At 37.2% G+C, this 7,216-nt stretch overlaps 1 non-coding gene across 1 annotated transcript; it reads right to left on the bottom strand.

Moving 5' to 3' along the window:
• Positions 1–2,232: 2,232 nt before the first annotated feature.
• Positions 2,233–2,339, bottom strand: LOC113617741 (U6 spliceosomal RNA). Its single transcript, XR_003431750.1, has one exon. It is a non-coding gene; the product is annotated as a U6 spliceosomal RNA (small nuclear RNA).
• Between the last annotated feature and the right edge of the window lie 4,877 nt (positions 2,340–7,216).

The following is a 7,216-nucleotide window of genomic DNA, read 5'->3' as shown; positions in this document are numbered from 1 at the left end:
TAGTATTGTCTGAAGTTTGGGATGGTTATGCTCCTGGTTTGTTCTTTTTCTTCAGGATTGATTTGGTAATTCTGGGTCTTTTATGGTTCCATATGAATTATATGATAATTTGGTCTAGTTCTATGAAAAATGTCATGGGTAATTTGACAGGGATCACTTTCAATCTGTAGATTGCTTTGGGTAGTATGGCCATTTTAACAATATTAATTCTTCCAATCCAAGAGCATGGGATATCTTTCCATTTCTTTGAATCATCTTCAATTTTCTTTATTAATGTTTTATAGTTCTCAACATATGTCTTTCACCTCCTTGGTGAGGTTTATTCCTATTTATTTTATTTTTGGGGTTGTGATTTTAAAAGTTATTTTTTTTTAGCATTCCCTTTCTGATGTTTCATTGTTGGTGTAAAGAAATGTAACTAATTTCTGTATGTTAATATTGTATCCTGCTACCTTGCTGAATTCGTTTATCAGTTCTAGTACTTTTTGTGTGAAGTCTTTAGGGTTTTCTATACATAGTATCATATCATCTGCATATAATAACAGTTTTACCTCTTTCCTTCCAATTTGGATATGTTTTATTTCTTTTTCTTGTGTCATTGCTGTGGCCAGGACTTCTAATACTATGTTGAATAGAAGAGATGAGAGTGAGCATTCTTGTCTTGTTCCAGATTTTAGCAGGAAGGCTTTCAATGTTTCACCATTGAGTATTATATTGGCTGTGGGTTTGTCATAAATAGCTTTTACTATTTTGAGATATGTTCCCTCTATACCGACTTTGATAAGAGTTTTTATCATGATTGGATGTTGAATTTAGTCAAATGCTTTTTTTGCATCTATTGAGATGATCATGTGTTTTTTGTCTTTTCTTTTTTTGATGTGGTGTATCATGTTGATTGATTTGTGTATGTTGAACCATCCTTGTGAACTTAGGAAGAATTCCACTTGGTTGTGGTGTATGATCTTTTTTATGGGTTGTTGGATACGGTTTGCTAATATTTTGTTGAGAACTTTTGCATCTATGTTCATCAAAGATATTGGCCTGCAATTTTCTTTTTTGGTGGTGTCTTTGTCTGGTTTTCGTATCAGGGAGATGGTGGCCTCATAGAATGTCTTTGGGAGTGTTCCCTCCTCTTCAGTTTTTTGGATGAGTTTGAGAAGGATTGGTATGACTTCTTCCTTGTATGTTTGGCAGCATTTGCCTGTGAAGCCATCTGGTCCTGGACTTTTGTTTGTAGGGATTTTTTAAATTACAGATTCTATTTCACTTCTAGTGATCAGTCTATTCAAATTATCTAATTCCTTTGTCATTCAATTTTGGTGCACTGTATGTTTCTAGAAACTTGTCCTTTTTAATAGATTGTTGAATTTGTTTTAATATAATTGTTCATAGTATTCCCTTAAGGTTTTTTATATTTCTGCAGTATGTGTTGTTATGTCTCCTTTTCCATTTCTCATTTTGTTTATTTGGGTTCTCTTTTTTCTTCTTGGGGAGCCAAGCCAGAGATTTGTCAATCTTGTTTATCCTTTCAAAGAGTCAGATCTTGGTTTTATTGAATTTTTCTATTTTTTTAAATTTCTATTTTATTTATTTCCTCTCTGATCTTTATTATTTCCTTCCTTCTGCTGACTTTAGGTTTTGTTTCTTCTTCTTTTGCTAATTCTTTTAAGTGGTAGGTTAGGTTGTTTATTTGAGATTTTTCTTATATTTTTGAAGACGGCCTGTATTATTAGAACTTCCCTCTAAGAACTGCTTTTCTGTATCCCACAGATTTTGTGTGTTCATTGTCATTTGTCTCTGAGTATTTTTAAATTTCCTCTTTGATTTCATCATTGACCCATTGGTTTTTTAGTAGCATGTTTTTTAGTCTCTGTGTAATTGTTTTCCCTCATTTCTTTTTCTGTCATTAATTTCTAGTTTCATGCTGTTGTGGTCAGAAAAGATGCTTGAGATAATTTCTATACTCTTAAATTTGCTGAGCATTGTTTTGTGCCCTAGTATGTGTTCAATCCTAGAGAATGTTCTATGTGTACCAAAAAGAATGTGTATTCTGGTTTTTTTGGATGTAATTTCCTAAAAATCTCAATTAAATCTAACTGTTCTAGTGTATCATTTAGTACCTCTGTTGCCTTATTGATTCTCTGTCTGGAAGATCTGTCTATTGATGTGAGTAGGGTGTTAAATTCTCCTAGTATTATTGTATTCCTATCAATTTCTCCCTTTATGTCTGTTAAAAATATGAAATGCTTTATGAATTTCCATTTCATCCTTGCACAGGGGCCATGCTAATGTTCTCTGTATCATTCTAATTTTAGCATATGTGCTGCCAAAGTGAGCATGAACATATGGTTTTATTTTTCAATTTGTAAACATGGAGTATCACACTGATTTGCAGTTACTGAAAAATCCTTGCATCCCTTCGATAAATTCCACTTTACATGGTGCATAATCCTTTTAATGCACTGTTGGATTCGGTTTGCAAGTATTTTGTTGAGGACTTTTACATCTATGTTCATCAGTGATATTGGTCTTTAATTCTCTTTTTTTTTTTTTTTTGCAGTATCTTTGTCTGGTACTGGTATCAGAATGATGGCCTCATAGAATGAGTTAAGGAGTGCTTCTTCCTCTGCAGTTTTTTGATACAGTTTCAGAAGGATCAGTGTTAACTCTTCTCTAAATGTTTGATAGAATTCGCCTGTGAAGCCATCTGGTCCTGTACTTTTGTTCATTGGGAGTTTCAATTTCAGTACTTGTGATTGGTCTGTTTATACTTTCTATTTCTTCCTGGTTCAGATTTGGGAGATTGTACCTTTCTAGAAATTTTTCCATTTCTTCTAGATTGTCCATTTTATTGGCATATAGTTTCTTGTAGTGATGTCTTATAATCCTTTGTAATTCTATGGTGTTAGTTGTAACTTCTCCTTTTTCATTTCTAACTTTATTGATTTGAGCCCTCTCCCTTTTTATCTTGATGAGTCTGGCTCAAGGTTTATCAATTTTGCTTATTTTTTCAAAGAACCAGCCTTTAGTTTCATTGATGTTTTCTATTGTTTTCTTCGTCTCTATTTCTTTTATTTCTGCTCTGATTTTTATGATTTCTTTCTTTCAGCTAACTCTAGGTTTTATTTGTTCTTTCTCTAGTTGCTTAGGTATAAGGTTGGGTTGCTTATTTTTGATTTTTCTTATTTCCTGAGGTAAGATTGTATTGCTATAAAGTTCCCTCTTAGAACTGCTTTTGCCACATTTCATATGTTTTGGATCATCCTGTTTTCGTTTTCATTTGTCTCTAGGTATTTTTTATTTCCTGTTTGATTTGTTCAGTGATCCAGTGGTTGTTTAGTAATATATTGTTTAGCCTCCACATGTTTGTGTTCACAATTGTTTTCTTGTAGTTGATTTCTAATCTCATAGTGTTGTGGTCAGGCAAGGTGCTAGATATGATTTCAATTTTCTTAAATTTACTGAGGCTTGCTTTGTGGCCCACCATGTGATCTATCCTGGAGAATGTTCTATGTGCACTTGAGAAGGTGTATTGTGCTGCTTTTGGATGGAATGAGCTATAAATATCAATTAAGTCCATCTGGTCTAATGTGTCATTTAAGGCCTGTGTTTCCTTATTGATTTTCTGTCTGGATGATCTGTCCCTTGATGTAAATGGGGTATTAAAGCCCCTCACTATTATTGTGTTACTGTCAATTTCTCCTTTTATGGCTGTTAGCATTTGCCTTATATATTGAGGTGCTCCTATGTTGGGTGCATATATATTTACAATTGCTATATCTTCTTGGATGGATTGCTTGATCATGATGTAGTGTCCTTCTTTGTCTCTTGTAACAGTCTTTGTTTTTAAGGTCTATTTTGTCTGATATCAGTATTGCTACTCCAGCTTTCTTTTGATTTTCATTTGCATGAAATACCTTTTTCCATCCCCTCACTTTCATTCTGTATGTGTCCCTAGATCTGAAGTGTGTCTCTTTTAGACAGCACATATATGGGTGTTGTTTTTGTATGCATTCAGCCAGTCTATGTTTTTGGTTTAATCTGTTTACATTTCAGGTAATTATTGATATGTATGTTCTTATTGCCATTTTATTCATTGTTTTGGACTTGTTTTCGTAGGTCTTTTTTCTTCCCTTCCTCTTTTGTTCTATTGTGATTTGATGACTATCTTTAGTGTTGTGTTTGTATTGCATTTTCTTTTTTGTGTGTACATCTATTGTAGACTTTTGGTTTGTGGTTACCATGAGTTTTTGATGTAGCAGTCTATATATATACACAACTGTTTTAAGTTGCTGGTCTCTTAATTTCAAATGCACATCCAATATCCTGCATTTGTACTCTCCTCTTCTCACAATTGCTGGTTTTGATATCATATTTGTGTGTGGATGATCTACTACATTTACGTTTGCCTTTACTGGTGAGCCTTCCCATTTGTAATTTTCTTGTTTCTAGTTGTGACCTTTCCTTTCCTTCTAGAGAAGTTCCTTTAGCATTTGTTACAAAGCTGGTCTAGTGGTGCTGAATTCTCTTAGCTTTTGCTTGTCTGTAAAGCTTTTGATTTCTTTGTCAAATCTGAATGAGAGCCTTGATGGGTAGAGTATTCTTGGCTGTAGGCTTTTCCCTTTTATCACTTGAAATATATCATGCCACTCCCTTCTGACCCACAGAGTTTCTGCTGAGAAATCAGCTGATTACTTTATGGGAATTTCCTTGTATGTTGTTTGTTGCTTTTCCCTTGTTGCTTTAATATTGTTTCTTTGTCTTTAATTTTTGTCAGTTTGATTAATATGTTCCTCAGTGTGTTCCTGCTTGGGTTTATCCTGCCTGGGACTCTCTGTGCTTCCTGAACTTGGGTGACTGTTTCCTTTCTGATGTTAGGGAAGTTTTCAGCTATTATCTCTTCACGTATTTTCTCAGGCCTTTTCTCTCTCTCTTCGCCTTCTGGGACCCCTATAATGTGAATGTTGGTGAATTTGATGTTGTCCCAGATGTCTCTTAAAGTGTCCTAATTTCTTTTCATTCTTTTTTCTTTATTCTGTTCCACGGTAATGCTTTCCACAATTCTTTCTTCCAGCTCACTTATCTATTCTTCTGCCTCATTTATTTTCCTATTGATTCCTTCTGGTGTATTTTTCATTTCAGTTATTGTATTGTTCAACTCTGTTTGTTTTTTTATATCATCTAGCTCTTTGTTAAGCATTTCTTATGTCTTCTTGGTCTGTGCCTCCATTCTTTTTCTGAGATCTTGGATCATCTTTACTATCATTTCTCTGAATTATTTTTTTAGGTAGATTGCCTATCTCTGTTTCACTTGTTTTTCTGGGGTTTTATCTTGTTCCTTCATCTGGAACATATTCCTCTGCCATCTCATTTCATCTAACTTTCTGTGTTTGCAGTCCCACAGGCTGCAGGAATTTAGTTGCTGCTGCTTCTGGTGTCTGCCCCCATCTTGTTGTTGCTTCTTCTTTGTCTTTGGAAGTAGAATATCATTTTCAGTAGGTTCGAGTCTCTTTTGTTGATGGTTGTTCAGCAGTTAGTTGTGATTTGGGTGTTTTCATGAGAGCAGGTGAGCTCAGGTCCTTCTACTCTGCCTTCTTGTCCTCAGACCCTACAAAGCTTTTGTTTTCCTTTGTGCTCTGTCTAGTTTCACTTGTTTATAATGTGTTGTGAGCAGAGGCCTTTTACCTGGTGATTCAGGTAGAGATCCTGGTGAGAAATGGATGCACTGACATGTCAGCTCAGGATGTGTACAGAGGTTTTCTTCTTATTCTTGCATTTGAAACAAATTCCTGTCTTTTCATTTTCCATAAGTTTCTCTATTTCTATGAAATTAGATGTAAGAGTTACCCATCCTGGTCTTGAAGGGGTGTCCTTATGTGGGTGTGTCCATCTACAGTCTGTGTGTGTCTAGTGGCTTTTGATGGGAGAACACGAGTCATGCCTTCCCCCAGGGTATGCTGACAGCTATCACTGAGGTGGGCCACAGAGATGGCAGAGCTAGAACCAGAGCCAGGTGTGAGCTGGGGCTTCTCCTATGTTCAGTGCCTGACACCACTGTATTGAGGGTGGCTTCAGGTCTCAAGGTGCTAAAGAAGAGGCCCTGAGGTTTGGATCCAAGCTGGTTCTGTTCTAAGTGTGTGCTCCTCACTCCGCCCAGCATTAATACCTTAGCTCCAGATGGAAGCAGAGTTGGAGCAAGAGGGGCCAGATCAGGCACCCAGTGCAGGCCAGGGCCTGTACTGGAGTGGTCCCATATACCATTCAGAGTTCCAGACCACTCCTGATCTGCTGCCTCCAAGAGTGCCAGGAAGGGCCACTCCAAACCCATTCAGATGTAGTGCCAGGTATAAGCCAGCTCCGTCCTCCACAACTGCACATTCCCCCTGGCAGCAGCAACCTTCATCCTAGTGGGATGCTGCTCCACAGAGCAAGAGGGGCCAGAGTGGGCACTCAGTGTGGGCCAGGGTGCATGGTGGGGTGTCATGGGAAACTGGCCAGAGTCCCAGGTAGTCTCAAACTGCTTACTCAGCCTTGTTTGGGGAACAAGGAAGCATGTGCTTGCACTTCACAAGTGCAGTCCAAGTTTCTCACAGGCCCCCTACCAGTCTTACTGGTCCTCAAACAAGCCAAGGGGACTCATCTTCCTGGTATTGGACTCAAGGTCTGGCACGTCCCATATGTGGTTTGAACCACTCACTTCCCAGGAAGTATCTCCAGGCCTGTGTAATACCCCCCTTCTGTGTCCCCTCCCAGGGGTGCAGGTCCTGAGATGATCACTTCTCTTTCCTTCCTACCTTTGTGTGGCTCTTTCTTTATAGCCTTGGTTTCTTTATCACCTTTATAGTCTTTCTGCCAGTCTACAGTTTGTTTTCAGTGAGAATTGCTCCACATGTATATATATATATATGTTTTTTTTTGATGTGTTCATGGAGGGGAGACAAGCTTAGCGTCCTCCTACTCCACCATCTTGATCTCTCTAGTCATTATTTCTTTACATAAGCTTTCTCCCCCCTTTCTCTCTTTTGGTACTCTCATAGTACATAAATTGTTTCACTTAATGGTATCCCATAATTCACATAGGATTTCTTCACTGTTTTTCTTTTTTTTTTTCTTTATTCTCCTCTGACTGGATAATAACAAATGACCTGTTCTCAAGTTCACAGATTCTTTCTTCTGTATCATTAAAGCCTGCTGTTGATGTTCTTCTTGCGTTTTT

This window comes from Aethalodelphis obliquidens, unplaced genomic scaffold, assembly GCF_003676395.1.
Source record: "Aethalodelphis obliquidens isolate GAN/ISIS:26980383/991018 unplaced genomic scaffold, ASM367639v1 scaffold4, whole genome shotgun sequence".
In the NCBI taxonomy this organism is placed as follows: Eukaryota; Metazoa; Chordata; class Mammalia; order Artiodactyla; family Delphinidae; genus Aethalodelphis; species Aethalodelphis obliquidens.
Note: the sequence above shows the minus strand (reverse complement) of the source record. Positions and strands in the feature narration are given on the sequence as shown.